Source organism: Anas platyrhynchos, chromosome Z (assembly GCF_047663525.1).
Source record: "Anas platyrhynchos isolate ZD024472 breed Pekin duck chromosome Z, IASCAAS_PekinDuck_T2T, whole genome shotgun sequence".
NCBI lineage: Eukaryota > Metazoa > Chordata > Aves > Anseriformes > Anatidae > Anas > Anas platyrhynchos.
Genome location: NC_092621.1, coordinates 49,530,987 through 49,557,745, shown reverse-complemented (window position 1 = coordinate 49,557,745; position 26,759 = coordinate 49,530,987). Strand labels below are relative to the sequence as shown.

Genomic DNA, 26,759 nt, shown 5'->3' with positions numbered 1-26,759 from the left:
TCGTTATCTTATTGACTTCCTACCACTACAGCAACGCACCTGCTTCTCTCACAAAACTTACGGGTGGGAACTGGAAAGATTCACCAGCATTCTGTATTTCACTCCTCATCTCAATTTTCTTTTGGCCTGTGAAGCTTTTCAGATCAGAGATGAAGATCAGATGTAACCTGGAGTTTGGGATACTGCAAAGGAAAAGAAGAATCATACTGAGAACTCTTGTCAACCTCACTTGCAAGCGCCAAAGTCAAGAATACCAAAAGGAAAAAGGATGCCACTTGATCACGGTAAGCATAAATTGGAGCACAGGTCTCCTCTAACTGAAGCGAGGTTAAACAGGTTCCAAACAAGGTTAAGGAGCACACCCACAATCATTTCCATAAAACTGTGTTTTCAAACAAATGGTTGAAAGATTTAGATTTTCTTACAAGCGACGAATGAAAAATAAATAAAGAAAAGAAAATGACCAGGACATGCAGTCTAGCTTACTCTAGCTTACTTTGCCTAGTTCAGAATCTGCGTCTTGGGTCACAATCAGGAAGCAGCATTGTGCAGAAATGCCAAAGCCTCCCCAAACTTGTTCTATCTTCATCAACAAGGGCTTTGATACTGCTGCCTCCTCAGCAACATCGGCAATTGACCAGGAAAGTTGGTGTCCACCAGGTCAAATCAGGACTAGGAAATCCCTCTTGCCACAACTGCACACTTGCACCAGAGTTGGCAGGTCAGAGCGATGGACAGAGAAGCATCTAGAAGAGTGTTAGAAAACAGACTTTAGAACAGATTTCCATCAGCCCAGGAACAATTACTTGCTCATCCCTTCAGACTGAACTCTAAGTAGAAGCAGGTGATCCCAAGCTGCATTCCTGACATCTATGCTGCAAAGTCATCAAATGTGACATGTTATTCTACCAGTCTGTAATGAACATAAACAAGAGTTTGAGTTGAGGATGTTGGTTTAGAATTAAGCTCAAAGTGTTAGTCCTTGGATATGTTTTTGTCTGCAAGTGTTTTCACTGTTTCCCAGACAATGTCTCCAGCAAGCTAGCTGTTTGTTTCATTTGTTCTGTTCTGTTTTGTTCTGTTCTGTTTTGTTTTCTCAGTAAGGTTTCTTAGAGAGATAAGATTGAAGTGATCGTATTGCATGCCCATCCATCCCTCCCCTTTGCTTGTCCAGAGCTTTTACCTTGTCTACCATGATGCATGAACTTGGTCATAGGCACAGTTGTTTCAAAGACATTCTGCTGCTCGACCTGTTGTGAAAACAGAGAGCTAAGTATTTGGACGAGAACATGCTTCCACCTGCACTATGACCTCCACAACTAGATATGGAGCCATATCAGCCAGAAGGAAGTTTCCTTCACAGCTGCTGCTTCTTACACTATCTGGACTCTTACTTTTACTCTTACTTGCCTTTCCTGCATTAGCACAAAAAAAAATAAAAAAAATTTTGGAGATTACCTTTGCCATCTGATGTCTTCGTTTCCAGAAACTACCCTGAATCACCTTTATGAGAACTGTCCCACACTGCGAGCATGGGTGTTGCAGTCAGGCCAGATATGTCCCTTCTACGACAATAACCAAATCTGTCAAGTTAAGAACATGGAATTAATGAAAAGGAAATCCTTCTATTTTGATCTGAGTTCACTTTTTTTTTTTTTTTTTTTTTTCTAGACCAAGAAGAACCAGCAAAAGTTGGGTGAAAAATGAAATGAAAATGTTAAGGCCAGGCGGCTTGCTCACTGCAAGTGCTAATCTGAAAGCAGATGGAGTGCATCTTCATACACTCCATCCTGAGAGACTCCACTCAACAGGCCAGAGCAGCTGATGAAGTGCATTGCTGTCCTGAAGTTTCATGTGATGGGCTACTTTTAAGTCTCTTGTTTATGCTGTAGTACTTGAGGTCTATGGCAGGACCACAGCACACTCTTATTTGTCTACACTTCTTTCTTGATCGTGTGTGGGAAAGAGAGAACGTGCAGAGGCCCTCAGCCACATGTTGCACCTGTCACTCTGTGCAGCTACATCACTGAGCCCAAGTACCAAACTTCATGCTTGTGAAAGGACTTTACACAAACTACAGAAGACTAAAATGAAGCATCCAAGCACTTACAGAAGGGTGGGCCCTCTCGATGCACCTCAGCGTGGGATCCACAAGTCCTCACGTGGTTTCATCCAGCACACTTCTCTGTCCCTCCTCGCTACACTTGCTCAGAGGCAGCTGTTACCAAGGTGTCACAGTGACATCATTCAATTCTGTTTCTGAAGTCATCACCGTAGGCCCCTGGCAGCAGCAACACAACACTCTCTGTTGCTAATGCGAATGTCTCAGAAACAAGTAGAGAAGTACCACTCTCCCCAAGCTGACTTGAATTGGAGTAGTTCCAAAATTATTCTCTGCCCCCCTACATCTGTGGAAGGTGTGTGAGAAATCTTTTCCTTAAGAAAGGATTACAAGCCAAAAAAAGCTTGCTTCTGATACGTTCCCCTTACTTTTAGAGCTGTTCGCCTTTGATTTCCAAGGAAGAAAAAAGAAGGTGAAATCAACAATTCTCCTCCTCCGAGTTGGGAATATGAAATAAGCCCAATTATTTAGGAAGCCTGAAAAAGGAAACTATACGTTTCCTTGTTAAACACCTTGTTGCTTCTGAAAACTTTTCCAGTCCTTTGCAGCTGCAGTGCTTTTCGGTGGGTGGGCAGCCGAGCTCCATCACGGCCACTCTCTCCCTCCCCCTCCTCAAAGAGAAAGGGAGAGAAAATACGATGCAAAGGGCTCAAGGGTTGAGACAAGGACAGGGAGATCGCTCAACAAGGATCGTGATGGGCAAAGCAGACTCAGCATAGGGAGACAGTAAGATTTCCGGCCTAACTACTACTACTCCCAGGCTAGACAAGTGAGAACCAAAGGAAAGAAACCAAAACCACCTTCCTTCCCCCCATCTGAGCTCTTCCAGCTCCTCCCCCCGTGCAGCGCAGGGGAACAGGGGGACTGGGGGTTGTGGTCAGTCTGTAGCACTTCATCTCCACCACTCCTTCTCGGTCCCTCTCTGCCCCTGCTCCACGTGGGCTCCTCTCCACGGGCTGCAGCTCCGGCCTGGGGCCTGCTCCTGCGGGGGCTCTCCATGGGCCGCAGCCTCCTCCAGGCCACATCCACCTGCTCCAGCGGGGGCTCCTCCACCCATGGGGGGGCTGCAGCGTGGAGATCTGCTCCGTGGGGGACCCATGGGCTGCAGGGGGACAGCCTGCTCCACCAGGGGCCTCTCCCTGCACAGCCCGCAGGGGAACTGCTGCTGCCTGCCTGCAGCACCTCCTGCCCTCCTGCAGCACTCACCTGGGGGGTGCAGGGCTGCTTCTCACTCCTTCTACTCCCAGCTGATTTTTCCTTTCTTAAATCTGCTCTCACAGAGAACAAACATCATCACTTACTGTCTCAGCTCTGGACAGTGGCCAGTCCCTTCTGGAGCCCACTGAGACTCACCCTAATCTAACAGGGGGCAGCTTCTAGACTCTTCTCAGAGGCCAGTCATGCAGCTTCCCCCTACCAAATCCTTGCCACATAAACCCAATATAAGTTTGCATTGCAACAACATATTATTAAATATTAAACCGTTAAATATCAAGCCAGCTCTTCTCATCAGTGAGATGACAACTGACTTGAAATCCTGGTGTTCATCATTTCCCACCCTGATGTTCTGTAAAGTTTTCCATGGTGGGCTCTTCATAAGTTCCAAGCACAGATACATCTCTCATCACCCATCAGTCCCCCAGTTACAAAAACTGTGTGGGATGACATTTTAACACTACTCAGTCATTCTCTATGAAAAACCTCAATTTTCAATTATTTTCCATAATGCTTTAATACTAACTAATGTTTTTTAAAAAGATATTTAACCAGATTTCTGCATGATCAAGTCATGCTTTTAGTTGTTCAGAGTGGTCTGGACCACATTAGGACCAATCATGTTCTCATGTTCCATAATTTCACCAGCACAATTACTTGTAAATTGCTTGATAGGTCTTTTGTTATAGCTATCACCACCATTCTATCTCCTAAATACTATTTTTCCTCTTAAACACTGTTCCTTATACTTTTCTATTTTTCCTCTTACATATTATGTTAAAGTACAACCTAAAAATCCTACTACACCCTTGCCTGCTACTCAAAAATCTAATTTATCTTAAGATCTGAAAGATTTAAAATTTCTGCATGTATCATAATTACTGGTGGAGACCACAGTTTGAAATGGAGAGTAGATAAGTTATATCTTTAGTTGTAGTGACTGTAGCTACAGATTATTCAAACAAATGAAATGTTTGTTCATTTTTGTTCATCATTCATAGTTTATGTGTTTGTTTATTTGTGTTTGTTTGTTCATGTGTTTGTTCATCATTCATAGTGTCAGATCTGATGTTATTCCAAAAGCCTGCAAAAACCTTTCTGGGATCTTTTCATGGCAGTAAGGAGACATGATATGTATCATATCAACTAGAAAAACAAACAGACAAACAAACAAAAAATGAAAGTATCATATAGGCAATTAAAGTTCCATTAAAGTTCCTCTAAAATTGAACTTAGCAATGGTGCACAGAAATCCAAGGAGACACACACTCAGCTAATTCTGTTGCAGAGTCCCAGATAGTCATCTTCAAGATATACAGATTTATTTGGCTCTTAAAAGGGTGACAACATTTTTAAGAAAATGTCAATGTGTTCTACTCCATAATTTCCTTCTTCCCCTATCATCTCTCCCCCCCCCCCCCCCAAAAAAAAAAAAAGGCTGTTTTGGTTCCAAGCAGCATGGAAGCATATGAGGACAGAAGTATTCATATGGCAATACTTCTGTTTTTATTATAGGTGATAGAAAGATGCTCAAGTAGGCAATATTAGCATATCTTTAAATGAGTTGTAGAGAAAGAGAATCCTGAATGTATTAATCACCAGGAAAAGCAAGCTGCTTCCAATCATATGGTTTTCTTTCCTTTCATTTTTAAAATGAACAATATATATTTTATCACATAGACAGTGACTAAAAATAAAAAGAAAACCAAAACAAAATAAAACAAAAAACTTTAATCTCTCTGGCTAATATGAGAGTCCTATTTGTCATGCCCATTAGAGCTATTTCATAGAGTTATATTTAACTCATTCCTCAGGCTTTGCCACCTGGGGCTTGTATTCTGCTTGCAGAGCTGCTTTCTGTGCTGTGTGGAGTGTTCTGACAGCAAGATGAATGAACATAAGCCCTACTGCATGGGGAAATCAGCTAATGTTGCAGAATATGCTTTCAACTTCATGGTATAGCATTCTCAACAGCTGGTCAGAGGACTGACTACTGAGCAGGTCTTTCTGTGTTCAGACTGGTGCTGCTTTTCAAGTAGGAAACAACAAATCCAATGCATCCTCATGGCATAGGAAGCTGACAGCCTGCCAGGTTGTATTAAGAAAAACAGTACCAGCAGGTCGAGGCTGGTGATCCTCCCCGTCTTCTCAGTACTGCTGAGGCCACACCTGGAGCGCTGTGCCCAGCTGTGGGCTCCCAAGTACATGCGAGGCATGGACATACTGGGTGTAGTCCAGCAAAGGGCCAGGAAGATGATGAAGGGATTGGATTATCTGTTCTAGGAGGAATGGCTGAGAAAGCTGGGACAGTTTAGCCTGGTGAAGAGAAAGCTCAATACATAGCAATTCCTGAAGTGAGAGAGTGAAGATGAGGGAGATAAACTCTTCTCAGTGCTACTCACTGACAATACAAGAAGCAATGGGCACAAACTAAAAAATGGGAAATTCAAACTGAACATGAGATAATACTTCCTTACTGTGAGGGTGTTCAAACATTAGCCCAAGGTGCACAGTGGAGTTTCCATCCTTGGGAATATTCAAAACCTTATCGGATAGGATCATGATCAACCTGCTGTAGCTTACTCTGCTTTGATCTGGGACATTGGACTTCATAATCTTAGGAAGTCTCTTTGAGACTCAATGATTCTGTTAAACTCTCCAGTGTGTACCCAAGGCCTTCATTCTGCATTTCTTCCGCAGTTAAGAAGTGATAAGTCAATAAACCGTTGCCTGCTGCAGTGTTCTGTTTATCGCACTGAAAGGATTGCAGATTTCTAGAAAGGCTCCTGGTCCCCTAATTAAGTAAGAAGAACTAAATGGAGAGAGTACAAGATCCTCCTATCCGTTTGCACCATGGAAAGAGCTGCCAGTCCAACTGAAGGTCAGCTATAGCTTACTGTTGCTTACAGAAAAAAATGAGTAGAGCTCTAGCAGCATTTGTCACCAGCACAAGTGTCATTGTTATGAGGGCTCCTGAAAGAGGGGCAGTATTTTCCTGGAGCAATCTGAGAGTTCCCTCCCCTTCCTTCCCCTTACCTTTTTCCTTTCCTTTCACCAGTGTTTTCATCAAAACACCAAAATCCAGAAAAGGACCACAGAGTGCCCCTAGAATTATTATTGAGTGTTCTTGCACATGCTACTGAATGGAAATATGGATGAGTGTTTCAGTTAGCACAGTTTCTAAGCCCACCTCCTCTCTTCCCCTCTCTTTCTACCCACAACAGCTTTGTTCAGAGCCTTGTACAACTTTATTGTGTTAGTAAGTGCAGGAGCCAAGGCACCATTTGTGTTCATGCTGAGTTGCTCAGTTCTTAAGGTCGCTTATATTTCATCTCAGAAAATTCACCCAGAGGTCAGTTCAGGACTCGGCAGACATAATGAGAAACATTGCCTACTAAAAAGAAAAGAAAAGAAAAAAAAAAAAAAGCTTATTTTCTCTTCGAGTGGTACCTTTCAGAAGAGATTCTTATTGGTTTGTTTATGGATTAGATATTGTACTTTTATACAGGCCAACAATTCTACCAAGGAAGAGCTGTAAAAATAAATAAATAAATAAATAAAACAAAAAACCTTGTTGTTATAAACTGCATGGTATCTTCAGTAAATTTTTCTCCCTGAAGAACATCATTTCTTCCGATGAATTTGCCATACTGTACTTCTTTTTGATCTTCAATACTGTAAAGTCAATATTGCAATATAGTAAAACCATAAATGCAAGGTGTCTGTGAAATAAAATGCCAGACTAGATTCTATTGCTATTCTTGCCCTGCAGAAATTCACAAACCCTTCAGGGAGAACAGAGGGACTACTCCCTAGGTCTGCTATCCCATGTAGTCTCTGAGCACATATAAGAAAAGCAGTCAAGTAACTATTATGTACAAGACCCCAGAGAGTCCAAGTCCCAGAAGGACACTGAGCTCCAAGAGCGGCAGCTCAACACTGTCTCTACACCTTGACTCCCTGTGCTGGTTTATTCTCCACCTCCCTTAGCAGGGCAGTCATGCTTCTGAGTAAACTGTCAATGTTACCTTCTAGTTCACAACCAGATATGCAATATTCTGGAGCAAGGCACCCAGGGCTCTCCACAATGAGAGCAGCAGCTCATTTGGAGGCTTTCCCTACACCCTGATGCCCCCCCTGCACACTGCCCTGTTGCCAAGCTGTTTCTGTAGATTTCATCCCTCCAATGGATCAAAAGCTTTGTGGCCCCTTACATTCCTGCTCCTAGTGCCTCCTGGTGTAGTGCACATATGGGTGGGGAAGGAGAGCAGAAGAGCAGAGGGACTCTTCATATCCCCAGAAATTTCCATTAATTGATTGTGTGTCTTCAGGCTGCTCTGAAAAAAAAAGATGACCCAGTAGCCAAACAAAATCCGCAGTCTCTTCATAGACAGTTACTGTAAAAGCACAGTACATTTTCTTGATCTTAATTTTTCCTTCTTTTTTATTTAAAAAAAAAAAAAAAAGAAAGAAAAACACCAAAAATAGACTCTCCGATTACACTGGGAAACTTATAAAGAGAATGCTTAATAATCCTTATAGCTCTGTCAGTCCAGAGATGAAATGAGTCATAAAAGTGTCAGAACGTGGCACCTACTGCTTTTTCACTGCTCTGACAGGAGGGGAAGATTATCATCATCTGGCCGACGCTCTAAGGGGAGGGCTTGTCACAGCATTACACGCCATCATCACCAAAAGGTCACTGGTCTCTGGCCAAAGACTTCAAAGACAACTGAAATACAGTGCATGAGATCCTTTCTTATTATTTTAGGTAGGCAAATAGTAAGCAATTGTTGTAATTAAACACAGCAAAGAAGTGAGGAAGCTAGGACCTCGGTGTTGATCCCTGAAATAAGTGCTTCCTCAGTTATTACAGTAATGCCAGGATTTTTACACAAAACAGGGAATTGATGTGCCAGGTGATGAAGGATTATGGATGTAAAATGCATTTCATCAGCCTGAAGAGAAGAATATCTGGCACAGAAACTGTAGTTTCTTATACCCAGTTTCACTTTGCATTGTTTACTTATTAAAAAAAAAAAAAAAAAAAGGCACCTCCAGTAAGAAGAATGACATTTCTATTTCTCCCAGAGGAAATAAACTTTATTAGACAAACAGTAGTGGCTTTTAGAGGAAAATGTGCAGCCGTAAGCCTTACATACTGCAGTGTGAAGTCACATAGTCAGAAGACTAGAACTGCCAGCATAGGAAACTGTTCTCCAGACCTTGGGTGAGAGCAGAGCTACAGGAATACAGCTCTGGAAGAAGAAAGATATGCTTGCAGAAAATAACCATGCAATTCATGGGTATGCTGGCACATGTAGGAGAAGCTGCCTGTGGGAAACGAAAAGCTGTCATTTTCCAGGGAATGGTACAAAGTAGGGGAGGTTTCACCATTATCTCCAGTGAAACTCCATGTTTGAGGCCTGTGACTACACCTCCCCTTTTCGAGATACAGCTGTTTTCAATGAACAGTGTGGGCCAGTGGCTGAAGACTGAGATTTGAGTTCCCTGTACAACTCTGCCATTGACTTGCTCACTGTCCTTAGGCAAGTTGTTTGACATCACCATGCTATTTAGTCTGTAAATCCATTGGCAGTGCAGTTGTGACAATGTATTTTTATTTTGTCCTGCCAGACAGGATGTGATCTCAGCTGAGAAGTCATGAAACTACAGTAAAATAAATGACTTAATAATTCAGAACAGAAATATAAATCCACCTCTCCGTTCTTTCCCAGAAACTAAAATAAGGGACGCCTTATATCACCACACGTCCCTACATAATCTAACAAAACCACAGTCAGCTGGACCATTTCCCAGCTTCAGCCGTTCTGAGAGATTACCAAACAGTAAGGCCTCTATCCAACCAAAAACTAAAAGAAAATAACACCGAGTTTTAGTACTCCTAGATAATTTCTACCTTCATATTGCCTAGAGATATTAGGATCTGTCCTTCCCTGTCCAGCCTTCCAACAACTAAACTAAACTAGCCTAAAGACAACTACACCCTATATTACCTATTGACTACCAATTAAGTAAGCTAGAAAGAGGAAAAATAAATAAATAAATTAATTAATTAATAAAATACATTTGGTATTGGCATTTTAAAGTATATGATGAGAAATAAAGGAATTCTGATCACGACTAAATTTGATTTCAATTCATTTTTATGAATGAGCCCAAGGTTGTAACAGGATACTTGGGATAGGTCCCAAGGCTTACAGTCACACCTTGTCTTCCTAATTGAGGTGATGAAATAACAGACACCACTGTTATATGAGTGTATTCAGATTACGTGGCAAGGTTTTAATAGCGGGGGCTGCAGGGGTGACTTCTATGAGAAGAATCAAGCAGCTGCCCTGTGTTAGATAACGGCCAGTTTCAGACGGCTCCAAAAGGGGCCCACTGCTGGCCACAGTCAAGTCAGGAAGAGATGTTGATTGTACCTCTGTGTGTGCAGCAGCTGCTGGGAGTGCAAGGAGTAAGAAGCAGCCCCCCAGCCCCCCAGGTGAGTGCAGAGGGAGGGCAGGAGGTGTTGCAGGCAGGCAGCAGCAGTTCCCCTGCAGGCTGTGCAGGGAGAGGCCCCTGGTGGAGCAGGCTGTCCCCCTGCAGCCCATGGGTCCCCCATGGAGCAGATCTCCACGCTGCAGCCCCCCCATGGGTGGAGGAGCCCCCGCTGGAGCAGGTGGATGTGGCCTGGAGGAGGCTGCGGCCCATGGAGAGCCCCCGCAGGAGCAGGCCCCGGGCCGGAGCTGCAGCCCGTGGAGAGGAGCCCCCGCAGGAGCAGGGGGTCTGGGGGGAGCTGCCCCCACCCGTGGGGGACCCGTGCTGGAGCAGTACAGGGGAAGGTGGGATTAGTTTGCTTTTAGTTTCTCACTTGTCTAATCTAATTTATTGATTATTACTAATAGAATAATCTCCCTATGCTGAGTCTGTTTTGCCTCTGATGGTAATTGGTGAGTGATCTCCCTGTCCTTGTCTCTACCCCTAAGCCCTTACTATTGTATTTTCTCCCCCTTTTCATTTGAGGAGGGGGAGTGAGAGACTGGTTGTTGTGGAGCTCAGCCTCCTAGCTGGGTAAAATCAGCATACTGAGAAATGATAAAGAAATAACCTGGGTACTGGAAACCTACGATCTCAAGTGAAAAAATGTTGCAAATGCATCATTTGGGATAGTAAAGATATAAACTTTATATAACAAACAGTAGAAAAGAGAAAGAATGACAGCTCAGGTTTTCTACTCCATTCCATATCTCTAAAACTACACAAAATTCAGTGTGAAGACGATATTCCTCCGTAAGTCATCATCTAATCTAACCACATATTCTCCCAGAAGGTATGGTATACTTTTCCTTCAATGTCAACCTCAGAGATTTAGTGCTGCCTAAGGAGTTTCCAACATGGGTGTGAAACAATTTCTAAAACCACTGCTAATCAAGCACAAGAAATTGCTCAATGAAGAGCTATTACCCCATGCAACACTACAGGCTTGGACAGAGTGGCTGGAAAGCTGTGCAGAGGAAAAGAACCTGGGGATGTTGATCAACGCTCACCTGAACATGAGCCAGCAGTGTGCCCAGGTGGCCAAGAAGGCCAACAGCATCCTGGCTTTATCAGGAATAGTGCAGCCAGCAGGACAAGGGAGGTGATCATCTCCCTGTACTCTGGTGAGGCTGCACTCCTTGAGTACTGTGTTCAGTTTTGGGCCCCTCAGTACAAGAAAGACATTGATGCCCTGGAGCATGTCCAGAAAAGGGCTCTGAAGCTGGTGAAGGGCCTAAAACAGGAATCCTGTGAGGAGTGGCTATGGGAACTGGGGTTGTTTAGTCTGGAGAACAGGAGGCTCAGGGGAGACCTTATCGCTCTCTGCAGCTACCTGAAAGGAAGGTGGGGAGCTGGGGGTTGGCCTGTTCTCTCAGAAAACTAGCAATAGGACTAGAGGAAATTGCCTGAAGTTGCACCAGGGGAGGTTTATGTTAGAAGCTAGGAGACATTTCTTCTCAGAAAGAGTAGTCAGGCATTGGAATGGGTTGCCCGGGGAACCTGTGTAAGGAAAGGTTGGACATGGTACTTACGGACAAGGCTGAGTGGGTAATGTTGTTGGTAGAGGGATGGTTGGACTGGTTGATCTTGGACCTCTTTTTCAACTTTAATGATTCTAAAAGTATATGACAGATATTTGGGGGGTATTTTTGGCCACACAAAGGAAGGCACGAAGTGATAAATGGTATTGGTGGAAGTAAAAGATGAACTTGAACCAGAATATATAAAGGTAAATCTCAAGAAATCAAAGAGTCCAGATCCTAAATACTGTTTTTAGGAACGTATATATATCTTTTATGTTTTACTGACATAATCAAAATCAAATTTAGTTGGCCTTAATTATCTTAGAGGTCCAATCTAAATGATTGTATGATTCTGTAAAGTTCAGTTACTTGCTGAGAACGTCAAATTTATGCAAAATTGTGACGAGTGTGTGTTTATTTCACTTTGAGAAATAAATAACTTTCTGTATTAAAAACCTAGCTGTCTAACCAGGTGTATGCTATTCTTTCTTAAGCATATTGGCAGTACATTTTGCAGATAAATTAAAAGGCATTGGAGATCAACACTGCATTATCAAGGGAATGAGATTGTCTACACCATCTATTCTTTCTCTGTCATCTGTGATGCCCCAGATACTTCAAAATTATTCAACCCCCCACCTCCTCCCCCTCCCCCCCCCCCCCCCCCCCCCAAAAAAAAAAAAGTGTTGAGTAGTTAAGTTTGCAGGGATAATGAGAAATACGAGGAAGTACATCTTCAGTATATGTTGGTGATAGTAGCTAAGGGAACAGAGAGACAGCTCCTGAGATAATATCATACTAAACAGAAAATGCAGCTATAAATTAGATGTGCACAGAAGGAAATCTTCAAATGTTTTACATATAATAGAAAATATTTTCTTGAAAAATAGTGCTGTGAAGTTTAGGAAGACACTAGTCAGGCATATTGTAATTAAATAAACTGAAAACCAACTATCATAAAGATCGTGCACAGATAGCTGAAGAAAAGATATTGTTATTGCGAGGTGGCTGTTAGGAGAAAACAGAGACAGCGGGAAGCAGGTAATAACACACAACACTAAAAAAAGAAACAGACTAATGTTTAAGTGGTACCCACATACAGCTGTATTTTGAAAGGTGTCATAGAAAATGAGAATGCTGAGAAAAAGCATAGGGAAGAAAAAATATGTGAACTTACATACGAAAATAGGGAAAGGCAATAATTTAGAGAAAGAAGAGAGGCAAAATCCCATCTTTTCAACTCTCTAATTTAAGCATACACAGAATTGTACAGCAATGTGGAATGTATGGATGGAGAGCAGTGCAAAAGTTTTGTTGAGGTGATTTTGGGATCAGTGACTTTAGAGAAAGTCTCAAGAATGTTTCTCAGGAACTAAATATAACCCTGTAAATCTCTTCTGACAACTCTTTTATAGTTGTGCTATTTCCAATGAATATATAAATGTATCCAATAAAATCTGAAGACCTGATGAGAATAAAGAACATATCCAAACAGTAAAAGGTAAGAATAATAGCCCAATGCAGCAGCTGAGTACCACTACAGAGGGCAGACATAGCCTCTGGGCTAGAAACTTTGAATCAGAGGGGTCAAGGGAACAGCCTCTTCTTCACAGGCAGGCTGAAAGCAGCCTATATTTATTTGTCTCCCTTTTCCATTTGATTTCAATTGATTGTTTGTTGAACTCATTCCTTTGGTTCACAATATATCTTGTTAGTCTCTTCAAAACCATGGAAATGAGTTTGGGACAAAATTGTTGCAATTAAGTCAGTGACAGGACAGCAGAGGTTGTATACTTCTGACTTCCATTTTTGAAATAAAATGAATTCCCAGATTTATCAACCTGCAAGCTACACATGCAATAAAACCTTCATGATTCTCAGCCACCCCACTCCACCATTCTTACTCACAGTGCCTTGTTTTCAGATCATTAAGGAGTTGCAGGCAAGCAGTGAGACATACAGATATATGAAAAACAAGTTGCAGCTGAGACAGACTTAGGAGAAGCTCAAACAGCTCCTGTTGGCTCACGGGGGGATAACTAACAGCTCCTGACAACAAAGCTCTTGCTTGCCATTTCATCTGTGATAATACAACAAGCTCACATAGCAGATCTAATCATAGACTGGAATTTGGTCAATACACTTTAAGGTACAGAAGTGAGAGCATAAGAAGCACAGGACTTAGGATGCTGCTTTCATGCTAGATCCTGAATCTATGCACCCACCTTCAGGCAATATTCGCATCATGCTTGGTGCTGCAGTGAAGCGTGCTGACTGTTTCCTTGCCATTACTCAAATCCACCTAATCTATGCCACTGATTTATTATTTAGCCTTGTGACAGGAAAAGTCCAAGGCAAGAGGAAAGAAGGTACGAGTATTTTGATCAAAAGATCCTGAATTATCTACTAGTCATTTTCAGATGCATGATAAGCACCCCAAGCCACCGCAGGGGAGGCTGAAAGTCTCCTTTATTGCTGTGGGAGATTCTCCCCAGTGTGGTATGACAGGTAGAACTCAGAGGTTGAAGTTTCTGAACTATTTGATGATCTCCCAGATACCACGTCTTTTTCACTAAACTAGAATGAAAGAAATCCAAACAGGCAAATATAAGAATTATTAACTTAAAAACAAATAAATAAATAAAACAGTACTGAAAAATTATTTTGATCCATGTAGGAGGAGAAGAAGGTGTCACAGCAACTAATAATAAGTACAATATGTTGTTACAATAAGTAACTACTGCTGTTTCATTGATATAGGAAGCTCTGTGTTTTAAACCAGGTTCAAGCCAATGGCTCTCAGGAATACTTGGTAAGTAGACACTTGTGTAGCATATCAGGCCAAAAATGACAAAGATAGATTTACTAATCAATTGAGCCAAGATACATGCATGGCTTTGTGCCTCACAGAATTGAATATTCAGGACAGGCTGTTGGTGGAGCGAATGCTGGCAGAACCAAACTCCATGTGTGAATGACTGTACCCATAACCAGTTATTTTTCAATCTTCACCAATTACAGAGAAGCAGAACAACTTCAGGACTGAAGTATAAAGGGTTTGGGGTGAAGTATTTGAACTTGAAACTTGTAGCTCACCAATTAGGACAATGACAGGTTGTGAAACTTAGTGTATGTTCAGACAAGGTCATTGAAATCAGTCCTGGATCTACTCTAGCCTTCACTCTCTAATATGGGAGGAGTCTTTGCTTAATGAAAAGTGTGTATGTGGATTTCTTAAATGAGTATTTATTTATTTTTAGTGTGGATTTTTACAGCTGCTATTTTTAATGAAATAAATACAAATTTGTTTCTGCCCACAGCTGCTTGCCATTGCAAGTTTGGGTTGGAGTGCTGAAAATGGTTCTGTCCTCAGGGAACTTCGATGTGGTGAGAAAAATATAATTCAAAATCCATTCTTCTCTTTCTTATAGCAATAATTTGTGAAGAAGGTTTCAAGGTGCCTTGTGTACAACCAGGACCTTGTTTCAAAACCCAGACCCTTTAAACACAGCTCTTAGGGCAACAGCATCCTGTTGAGTCATAGCAGTACAAAGAAAGCGATACAGTTGCTTAAACCAGAAGAGCCCATACTGACTCCACCAACAGATCTGAAAGTCCTTGATGATGACCATTGAATGCGGTGTGGTGAAGGTGGAGGCAGAGTTGCTAGGAGGCTGCCTGGTAGGGGAGAAAATACAAAACTGGAGGCCCTGCAGCCTGAATCCCTGTGACTAGATGGCTGCCTTGCTTTTGTGCGTTGTGATCAGAATCCCAAACATCTCTATAGTCCATGGGGGGTAGAAAGCCACATAAAGCCTGCTTTTACAGTCAGTATCTGTGGGAGATGTCACAATTTTTGAGTACATGTCATGTAGCTGGTATTCATATAGCAGTAAATCTCTCCAGGACTTTGGGATGAAAACATAAAGAAAGTTATCACTATCTTCCACATAAAGAAGTTTCTGGAAAAAATGTGGACATGGTTGGTATAAGCAACTGTTCCTGCATAAAGTACTTGCTCTGTTTTCATGCAAAACCACAGGTTCAGCCTCCAGAAGCAAACTGGAAATATTTTTGTCCAAACTGCCCAGCATCCTGGTGTGACAAAGCAAAATTTTTGGTGAGTGATAGTGATTAGAGCTGTAACTGAAAAAGTAATCCAGAAGACACTGTCACTAAAAACAAAAATAAAATACTATTAAATGATGTTTTTCGTAGCAACTCATGTAGTCACAGCACTTTGATGTAATATTAATATTTTAGATTAAACTACAGTTGAACAGTAGAATAAGCTTTCGTATTGCCAACCACCAAGTCCTGAGCAGGCATATAAGACTCTTATCAGTCCTCTAGAAACACCAGGCTGCTTCTGCAAAATCAAAAACCTCCTCACTACCAGAGCTTGCAGATCTCTTCTTTAAATACCATTTCTGACACAACCAATGGGAAGACAGCAGAAGCAGGAAATCATACAAAAGTAAAATGTTATTTAAGGAATTTTGTAATATTGTTGTTCTAAAAAAAGGTGAATCAAAAAAGTTGCTGCCACAACTATCCTATGTTATAGTGTATTAACCACCTCAGTAGTGTTATCTCCTGAGTGTTATCTCTAGGTTGGCAAACTGTTTTGGAGTCCTTTTTCTAATATTGTGCAATAATTTCTACCATACTAATCAAACCCTACAGCTTTGATTTTTGTTTTAATTTACAGGCATTACTGTGGCTCTTTTTATGTCTCTTGTACTGAAGATTTTCCTACAGTTGATTTGTGCTTTTGGGAGAGCTGAATAAATCAGACCTACAGCTTAACATAAGGAATATTAGTGTTCATCTTTCTTAGCCTTTTTCTTCAAATTTGTCTTTCGTACTTCTAGTGCCTATTCTCGTTGTTTTGATTTTCTGTGTTTGCAAGCAAGATTTAGATTATTTATAACCTTTCTTCTTACACATTTTTGGCATTCTCTTTGTAGATCTATCAGTAGGTAATTGTCATTTCACTTTGTAGGCCAAAACAAAAATCCTAACTCAGAATGCTATCTGCCTGCCCTTCTAATTTGCTTACAAGGTGCTTAGTGCTTTATGTTCTACATTTAATATTCACTCTGTGAGGCCTAATCTATGCTGTATTGTGCACAGACAGTGCTCTGGAATTAGCAGCCAGCACAACAGGATTATAATTGTGTGTAATCAAACCGCCAGGCAAATTGCAAAGCAATTGCAAGTATGGCACTCTGAGGCTCGACCTGTCATCACTGCAGTTCTTGTATCTGTTTTCCTTTTCCCCTTCATTGGTAAGTCTGGTGGTACTGCAATCTGGGATGTACATGCCTCTCCAAGGCTCTCCAGGCAAACACTATCCTCATGACTTCAAATGCATGAAGTAACGTGGTAGCAAAAACAGTAATTATTAATTCAAAAGATAGAAGCTAAAAGGTCATATCCTGGCTCTTGTTTTGACTTTCCCTGGACCCTGCATTAAGCCCTCATGTTTGTTGCTGCTGCTTAGTCTATGTAAGTTTACAAGATTGTTAAAAATCCTATCGGAGTTATGTCAATTAACCTTTTCAAATAAATTTCTTATTTTTTCTTTTTCACAAGTTGTTTGCAACTCATTTGCCTGCACAAATTTCTTCATTATTCAGAATGATTTATAAATTCCTTTGGTGATTAATTCTTAAGTAGCCAATATATCTCAAATACTGAAATAATAATACTGATATCAAATATGCAACCTGAAACTTTTCCCAGGTTAGTTAACTCCAGAAGTCAATCAATTAGAAAAGCAACACAAAACAGCAACAAGAGAATGTCATGATTTAGAATGTCAGTGGAGATTAATATCAGAAAGCTGAATTTGTAGTGTCAGTACTAAGCAATTAGTATATTATCTGAAATTCACTACAAATGTGGCCCTATTCTACCATGTAGCCAATCACCCTCCCTATCCCAAGGTAGGGAAGCTTTCTCTTGGTGAAATTTAGTTGGCCAGGTCCAATTTTTTCAGCAGAGGATCCTAATATTAAAATGAAATTGCCAAAACAACAAATTAAATTGATTCGAGTCAGCATTGTAAGGAAAAAATATATCCTTGGTAAATAAAAACAATATATATTTCTTTAGCATAGCATTGGAAAATTCTTCCCCAAGTGCTTAATGAAGCATCAGATTTTGGATGCAGTAATAACTCTCACTCTAGACCAAGCAGGCCCCACTCCACCAGGCACTAGCAGTTTCTGACAAGTCCCTGAAAGCATTGTACCTTCTGAGATGATGCTAAGCTGGGATAGCTGTAAGTCTGACAAAGAAAAAAATTAGAATTCACTGTGACCTTGGTGGACTGAAAATATGGTCTAGAAAAAAAAAATGCAATTCCGTTAGACAGGTGTGCAGTTCTGTAGTTAGGTGGGAATAACCAATTGCATGAGCAGGAAAGACCAGATGGCAAAGGACTGACGAGGTAATAGGTCTTCAGAAATGATCATGGGGACTATAGCAGACTACAAACTGCAGTTGAATGAGTAGTGGTGTGCTGTTACAGAAAAAAAGGCAAATGTTACATGATCATATAGATGACAAAAACATTATCAGATTCATACAAAAATGTTTCCATTCTACCCAGCACTAATGAGACTGGAGTTGAAGTAGTTGAAGTATAGTGCCCAGTTTTAGGCATAACACTTCAAAAAGACATGTGTATCAAGTTGGAGACAGTCCAGAGTAGAGAAGCAGGAATGATGAGACAGCTGCAAAACATGAGCTATGAAGAAAGACTGAAATAATTGAGCTTGTTTAGTCTAAAGATGAATTGACTACATGAGCAAGAGGTGCAGAGGGGTGGGGAGGGGAAAGGCTTGAGGGAAAACGATGACAGTCTTTAAATATGTAAAAGGCTGCTTTAAATGTGAAAGAAAGAAATAATGTATACTGTTATCTATGGTAGCTACAACAAAAATGAGCTTCTGGCATAATAAGAGAGGTTGAACTTAGATTTAGAAAATATCTTTCTAGTGTTAATGGTAGGGAAGCTCTGCAAAAGATATAAAAAGAACATAGGATTTTTAACACAAAAAAAAAGATTATTTTTTTTTTTATATATTATTATTATTAAGAACAAATCAGGCAAATACCTGCCTAGACTATGTGAATTCCTCTGGTCCTTTACAGCCTTCTTTTCTGTTACCATGAAACACGATAGAAGAAAAGTAATGGGTGTATCTGAAGAAAAAATATGATCTAATTAAGTGAATGTTTAAGAGATCTACTTTTACTCCTGTTGCCCAGATGGATGTTAAAAACTTGTATGCTGCATGTTATCAATCTGTAATGAGATTTATGACTATTTCCTTTTGTCAAGGTTGTTTGATATGAAGCATATCCTCTTACTTAGAGATGCCAGCCTCCTCAAAAGTTCACGCTGTGGTAAGTCTTTCATCATAACTTGTTTCCCAGTCCACCATCTCTCCAAAAAATCCTTGCCAGGAAAAAACAATTTTTTGAAATTTTTAATGTAGAACTCCTGCCTGAGAATTGGTTTTATTATTATATATATTATTTTTATTATTATATAAAGATTATTATTACTCACATATCAAGAAAATTTGCAGCAGTGTCCTTCATATCTATTGTCACATCATGACAGTGTTCAAGCAACATTGAACAAAGACAAGGTATTACTGACTTGCAAAATTGTCAGTGAGCCACCAAACACAAAACAATTATCTGTTTTTAACAGCAACATTCTGTATGGACAACAATGAAACAGAAATCTCAATCATGCAATAAATCATTTGTTGCATATTAATTAAGTCATCTTGACAAGAACTGAGGAGATCAGAATGACCATCGTGGTCAATAGACTTCACCACTTTATTTCTCTTCTAATATCTCGTTTATTCAAATTATACAAATCCCTTAGAAATGCTTATTCTATGTGTACGTATTCAGTTTAGTGGAGCCTTGATTTCATCCAGGCACTCATGGAATGCCAATAAATAATTATTAGGGTATATAGAAATTCCCATGGAACAATGTAGGCAGTGACCTCCAGTGGTTTCAAAAAAAAATGAACAGCTCAGACTATCCCTTAAATCAAAAATAAACAAAACAATAAATAAAAAAAAAAAGAAAAATGTCAACACTCCTGATATACATGACGTGCAGAAATAGAGTTATTGATTACTGTTAGCAAGATCCTATAGGGCTCTGTCTTCTGGATTAAATATTTATAACTCCATACAGGCAAACAGTTATTAGTATTTTTCTGCAGATAGTCATAGATCAATACTTATTTTGCAGATATGTGTTGTGTTAATCTATGATTACTGTCATATTCATTGAGGAGTGGGCATAGATTAGCTGTGACTGAATGCACCCTCTAATAAGAGTCAGTATATCTGATATTTAATGTATTTATTTATAACTTGCTACTTTGGGATTTTGAACAAAATACAAAGGAAAAAAAAAAGTCACATAGACAATAACTTTTGGTTATGATTCATCCCTGGTTAGGGAGGAACAATACAAGTAGTCATTGGGAAAGACAGAACAGCTGTTTATCGGTTTGATAGACTCTGACTAAACCTCCCACTGAAACTGGGAGTTTGCACAAACTCTTGTAAAATGCAGAATACCCTATTCCAGTTTAAACCCCAGTACCACAAGCAATCACATGGAATTGTCTGAACAAAATGTAGCTTGTAACACAGAACAACATGTTATTGTTGTTGACGGGCTTATTTTTGTTTGTAGACTCTTGTATTTGCTTAATGCCAAAGTGGATCACAGTCCTGCTATTCTGTAGTTTCTGTGGCTAAGAAAGGAAGCAGATTAGAGTACCCATTGCATAACTTCCCTCTGGGGATTCCTACTTGTATTTGGCCTGTCAGCTCCAAGATATAATGAACCATGTTTGCTGTTATTTGAATAATGATTTTGACTGTCATAAGTAGAGTCATTAGAAATTAGATCATCATCCCCCAGCTGCAGCTTTAGGGCAGATATTGCATTTTGGCCATCCCTAAGCTCTCTCACCCTCCAGCAGCCAAATAAGGTCAGAATTGATAAAACTAAGAAGCACTAGCTAGCTTGCTGCTACAGCCACTGTCTCAGGAAGACTGCTTCAACCCAAAATGTTTGCAGCAAGACATGGAAAAAATATGTTTAGAGATGAGTATGGAGAAAGAGCAAATTAACTAAAGAAAGAAAGAAGGCTACAATGATATATTTTCTGTACCTGAAAAAAAATTAGTTCCAAGTCTTTTTGCAAAGTTGTTTATTTTCAGTGCCCACTTTTACTATCTTCATATCCAAGCTGAGGAAGAAATTACACAGATCCTTGGAGCGGAGTGAATGAGACTGAAAAATTCGTAAGGTTTTTTGTGGCACTGCAGGGCTAGAGGGAATAAGGGTTCTCTTCTGAGTATTACTTCATTCAATTCACAGAATGTTTTTCTTTCTAATTGGTGTAAAAGCAAATCTACCAAAGGTGCTTTGTGAATAATACATAGTAGTTTATTAAGTGAATTTCTTTGTGCATTTTTCCATTTCTCTGACTAAATTGTGGCTTCTGTGAAAATACACAGGACCTAAGGATGGGACCTAGCCTTACTCACTCTAGGCAGCTTCAGTTTTTCAGATTTGTTATTAAAATACCTAATATGATCAGGTATCCTTTGTTAACAGGTAAAAAGTTTTCCAAAAGAATAAACTATCCTTGCAGGTACTAGATCCAAAAGACATCAGTCCTTCTCTGTTCTTATTACATGTTTTTGATGACTCAGTAGGTCTTTTGGCCATTTAGAAATTACATGGGTTTTGTTTAATCTGCAAGGCATAGAAAGATTGGTATTTTCTGTCTGGATAACAATGTTAATTGTTGTGTTTATTATAGCTAATAATATTGTTGTTCTGTTTATTGCCATAATCATTGCTTCTGCTGGTACTGTTATTTGACTAAAATTGTCAGATAAACAGCCTGAAAAGTATGTGTATAGAAAGGAAAACTGGAAACAGAATTTTGCTCTGGACTATACAGAATTCAGAGTCAGACCTTTCAAAAAGCGTTTAAGTATTTGTACAACAGAATTTCCTAACAGTATTTCACTGCAGGCAAGCCTGAACGAAAATATTCAACCCGAGTTTTCATAAAGCATCCTTCACCTTATGTTCCGCTCTGACAGCACCAAAGAGGACAAGATGTTTCTTTGCTCATCTAAATAGTTGAGAAAAAGTTCACAGGTCCTTGAAAGACGAGATGACCTTTCAGCTTGGAAGCCCACTGCTATGCTGTGTACCTAAACACCAAAATCACAGCCAGAACAGTTGCAATAAAACACAGAAGACCGTGCAGAGAAATATTTCATGCTGCACAGAACGTGCTTCTTCAGATTTCATTTAGACCCTGCTGAATAATTGATGGTGTTATGAGATCTGCTACACTGGCCTAGCAGAAGAACTCAGTCCAAAGGTGGACAGCATGCTTTGGGAACAGAGGGGTTTTCAGTTCATATGTTAGTGCAGTTCATGAGCTATTCCCGTGGCTCTGTGCACATCAAAGTTCTGTCTAACTACAAATGGCTCAGCTCCCTGTAAAATGACATGAATCTTCTTCACTTTTTCAGAAAATTTTAGTTTTGCTCCAGAAAAGCATACTTTATACCTGCATTGCCTATGCAGAAGATAAGACAAGCTTAAAATCCAAATAAATTTAAAAAATATTTATGGTGTTGCTCAATATAGGTTTTATCAAAGATGCACTTAGCATGCCTTAAACATAGACATGAAAACGGACATGACAAATATCTTTTGAGTTTAAACTGTGAGCCAGTTACTCAACACTAAGTAAAAGCTGTCTCCGTATCACTAAGTTATCTGTTTAGGATGTATTTTGCTCTTTGAACAAGAAGACAGCCTTTGTATGGTAATGCATTAATGAATCATGCTTCGGTTTTAGCCTTTCTCAACAGCTGTACTCACATCACACAAGTACCTGGCTGCACGTTCCTGTGGACAATTTAATCCAGCAACCTAGCTGTCCTCAACTCACTTTCATGTTGCTCCTGGAGCTCTCCCTGCATTTCTAGCTTTGTCCTGGCTTTGTAACAACAGAATGAAATCTGAATATTTTGTTATAATTGTAGGAGACATAACAGCCCTCTTGTAATCATCAAGATTTCTGCACTATAATCAGGAAAATGCACAGAGGATAAGAGACTGGAAGAGAAGACGTACCAGAAGGTCACAAGCACCTAAAATGCTGTGTTTTTGTTCCTATAACTAGACAAACTGAGCCAGCACAGAGGTATTTTAAGGGTGATAAAAAGTGGAAGTAGGCCTTAGATACACCACTGGATTATATCTAGTCTAGTATTCAGTCCTAGATTTAAGGCCTAACCAACGTTAAGATTTTGATTTGGATTCAGCAGAATAAAAATTTTGCAGTGGTACTCTTGAAGTTTTGTAACAGCGGAGAAAAGCTTTGCAGCTGTATCTCTGGTTTAGCACTGTGAACATGGGAGCTTTGTCCTTCCCAGTCCTACTCAACTCATGCAACTCTGAGCAAGCCAGTGAGCTACCTTCCACTCTGGTGTGCTGACTCAAGCTTAGCCACATTCTACCATGTTTGTTCGATGTAAATTCCTTAAATCAAGGATTCTTACTATGTGTTTTCTATCATGATGGGCTCCTGATGCTGAGTAGAGGCTCATAAATGATAAATGGTAAGTCACTGCATCAATGTAGTTACAGGTTTTCTCATTTAGTACCTGACTTGTAGCCTTATTTCAAATCTTAACCTAAGATTACATTCATGAGTAGGTTGTACTCACTGCATAAAGTGAAATATATTGAAATTGTTTAAAGTAAAGGAAGCAGATACTTTGCTTTTCACTTAATAATGCTATATGTTGTCAATCTGAATAAGAAGTTTGTGGATATATTCATTAAATCTCTGATAGCTAAAGTGACATGTTTGGGTCTTATTCATAATCCGTTTTTGCCTGTCTCCTGTAAGACCTCTCTCCCTACCACAACAGAACACCTAGATGTTATATTTATACTTAATTTTCTTTTTCAGATTAGCAATATAATTCCAAATGGTGAAGAACTGAAGAGAATCTAGATTATGTGCAAACATAATTTTTAAACTCAGTTAAACGAACAATATAATTAACAGACTCGTATAACTAATAAACAGTATAACTGAACTGTATAAGTAACAATCAGGTAAATATTAATATGTTTATGTAAACATATAAATTAAAATGGCAATACAACAAAAATGTGTAGAAATAAAAATTGCCTGTACATTAAACAATATCCATCCAAGTGAAAGCAAAGAGGAAAGTAAACTTGCAGGACTTTCTACAGCTTTTCTGGCCTTAATATTAATCAGAGTTAGTTTATATTTTAGCAATACTTACTCTTAAAAACTGACCTATATGCCTATCTCAGAGTATTAAGAATTTCTTTAAAATTTAGGAATTATTGCAATTTATTAATTCCCAATAGTGAGACAATGGTGGAATAGGATTTTGAGCAAGCATATATCAAGATGCATTGGAAAGTCAATGATTTGCATAATAAGCTCATATAATCCCTTCTCTGCTTTACTCACACTAATTGGTGTGGATTGTTTTTGCTACCTTTTTTTCCTCTCATGTATGGAGACTATGCTAAGGTATAATCCAGCCTTTCCAATTCCAAAGGTTTTAGAGAGGCAAAATTACAAGAGGAAAAAAAATAAAAAAATAAAAAATAGAGTTTTTTGATCTGTGATGTAAGTATTCCTTTTTTTTTTTTTTTTTTTTACTTAATTTAGTCTATAATCTGCCTATAGGCAGATATGACCTCATTTTCTGCTCAGATAAGACCCTTTATTTAAAATAAAATATTTTCACAATTCTTTTATTGTAACACAGAGGAAAAGAGAAGAAAAGGAAAAAAAGGAAAAGGAAAAGTAGAGAGAGAGAAAGAGAAAGGGAAAAAAAAAATAAATAGAAGAAGGATGAATGATAACAACCAAGAATGCCAAACCAGAAGCACTGGGATGTGGGAGGTGCCTGACCCTGTGTACTCTGTGCTGGACAGCACAAGTAGGAGACCTGCATGTAGCCTCCTCCATGTGCACATATCAAAAGTCTGATTGAGAATTCTGGAAAATAAGGTGTGCCTGTGGTGGGGGTAAGGGAAATCAGGTGCGTTTACATTAGACTGGGAACGTTTTCAGTACATTACAGCCTCCTTAGGGCAGACAGAACTGACAGACTGAGAAATATTGAACTGTAGGATGGTTGCATTTCATCTACTGTATTTGCACTCAGTTGTTGTACTGCTTGTATCCAGATAATGACACTTTCAGAGGCACCCTCAGGAAGGAGGACTCATAAGTGACCTCCTGGTTTCTTCCCAGAGATCAGAGCCAAGAACATCTGTGCAGACTTCGGCAGCCATGCAGGAATACCCATAAAAGGATAATTATTGCACAGATATGTGTCTTCTCAGAAATATTACACAGTCTCAATTTCACTGTCTTGAGAAAGAGCTCAGCCATCCCTCAAGAGTGCATAAAAATAGTTACACAAGCACCTGCCTAGATTTTTACTGTGAATGGGGCTGGAGTGAAGGAGCAGAAAAAGTAATTGAATTGCTTCTTTTAGCAGGAAACGAGTGGCAACAAGGAGAAGACCAGGCTGGATAGCATTAACTTGATATTTCCAAGAGAGGAATAAAAGCAAAACAAGCCTTCTGGCCTCTGAGCTTCTGCTTGGTTCCCAGGGCACCTGCATTTTAAGGAAAGGAGCACAAGAAAAATGAAGAACACATGGAATGTGGAATGAGTAAGAAGAGAAAGGCATTACATTTCTTCACAATCCTGCAAAACTACCGTTTCATTTAAAATCAAATCCTTTTGAAATGATAAAATAGATAAAATAGAAATCAGGAACAACAAGGCATTTAAATTGAATTAAACTGCCAAAACAGCATGAGATCCATTATAAAATTGCAAGGGTGGAGAAATGCTGTAGCAAAGCCTGACAAACTGCCGTGATGAAAGGAAACTGGACCTTGTTTCCCAATCCCAAGTTCATGAGCTATCACAGTACTGCCAATTGTCTGATGAGGTCAAGAGCCTCTGTCTTCATCTGTGACTTTTCAACTATTTCTACTATTCCAGGCTTCTAACAGAAGTTATTTAAATTAGTATGGTATTTGCCCAGGCCCAAGTGATAACCACAGAAACACTTTCACCTTGATAGGCTCATCCATGTGGTACAGAAACCTGATGTGCTGGAAGTAAAGGTGTGTATAAAAGCTAACATTTGATAATGTTCTCAGAGCTACAAATGGACTATTAATACTTTATGCACCTCTGTGAAAATGCAAACAAGAAATTCAAAAAAGGGTCCCTAAGATGGAATAAAAAACTCATAGTGCTGGCAGGTAACAAGGTCTCATGACATGTAAGAAGAATATTTTCTAATCCCAGCTGTTCTGAAATATTGCAATAGTCTTGCATTCAAAAGCTTTACATGGCAATACAATGCTAAAACAGGCAACTTATTATTACTATTATGAAAATGCAAATTGGCTGCTGGACAGCAATGGATAGCTCAGAGTACTGATCAACAATGGAATTTTAAAATTATAATGTCATTTATGTTCTGTGGGATCTCAAAGCCCTTTATTAATTTAGGGATCATTTTGCTTATTAAAGTAGTGAATGCACCTCTAAAGAAACTAAATTACCCTGTACAATTAGTAATGAAGAACACAGAACTATTAGCAGTTTCTCTCTATGTTCTGTAAATATTGGTATGGTTAGTTCTAAATAGTTTTAGTTGCACTGATGTAAATATAGTAAACTCCTCCTAATCATGAAACACATAATGAGGAAAAACACTTAATTAGTATATCTGCTTCAGAAATTATTTACCTAATGAGAGAGAATTGCTATGAATGCTGCTTAATAAGAACTATATTAGCATATATTCTATGCAATGGTATGTACTCAGTGATTACAAAGGATTTCTATGGTGGTTAACAAAGTGTTAAACAGCTGCAAAATTTTAACTTTCAGTCTAATGACACTCAGGTTGGCAAAAAAAATAAAATAAATAAATAAATAAATACTGTTTATGTGTACAGAATGTGATTCCTGTTCCTGAATTTTTATTCAAATACAGTATTTTACACCACACTCTCCCTGTAATTCTAAAATCAGGGACCTGAAAACAAAATGTTAGGAAATATTTTTTTTTTTTTCCATTTTGGCAAACACCTTTTGAATTCCTACAGACAATCACAGCACTTACACAGCCCCAGAGACTGCACATGCTAATAGAACATGGGTCCCAAGC

At 39.4% G+C, this 26,759-nt stretch overlaps 2 long non-coding RNA genes across 3 annotated transcripts; one reads left to right on the top strand and one right to left on the bottom strand.

Moving 5' to 3' along the window:
- Window positions 1-484: 484 nt before the first annotated feature.
- On the bottom strand, window positions 485-2,629 carry LOC140000806 (uncharacterized). Its single transcript, XR_011806030.1, has 4 exons — window positions 2,111-2,629; window positions 1,459-1,583; window positions 1,184-1,250; window positions 485-746 (listed from the first exon to the last, which is right to left on the bottom strand). It is a non-coding gene; the product is annotated as an uncharacterized lncRNA (long non-coding RNA).
- Window positions 2,630-9,664: 7,035 nt separating this feature from the next.
- Window positions 9,665-26,495, top strand: LOC106018777 (uncharacterized). 2 transcript variants are annotated; one of them, XR_011805928.1, is made up of 5 exons: window positions 9,665-9,845; window positions 14,724-14,790; window positions 15,446-15,523; window positions 18,758-18,822; window positions 25,059-26,495. It is a non-coding gene; the product is annotated as an uncharacterized lncRNA (long non-coding RNA). The 2 variants fall into 2 exon arrangements; XR_001193119.4 differs by lacking the exons at window positions 18,758-18,822; window positions 25,059-26,495 and adding an exon at window positions 16,115-16,217.
- The last annotated feature ends 264 nt before the right edge of the window (window positions 26,496-26,759 follow it).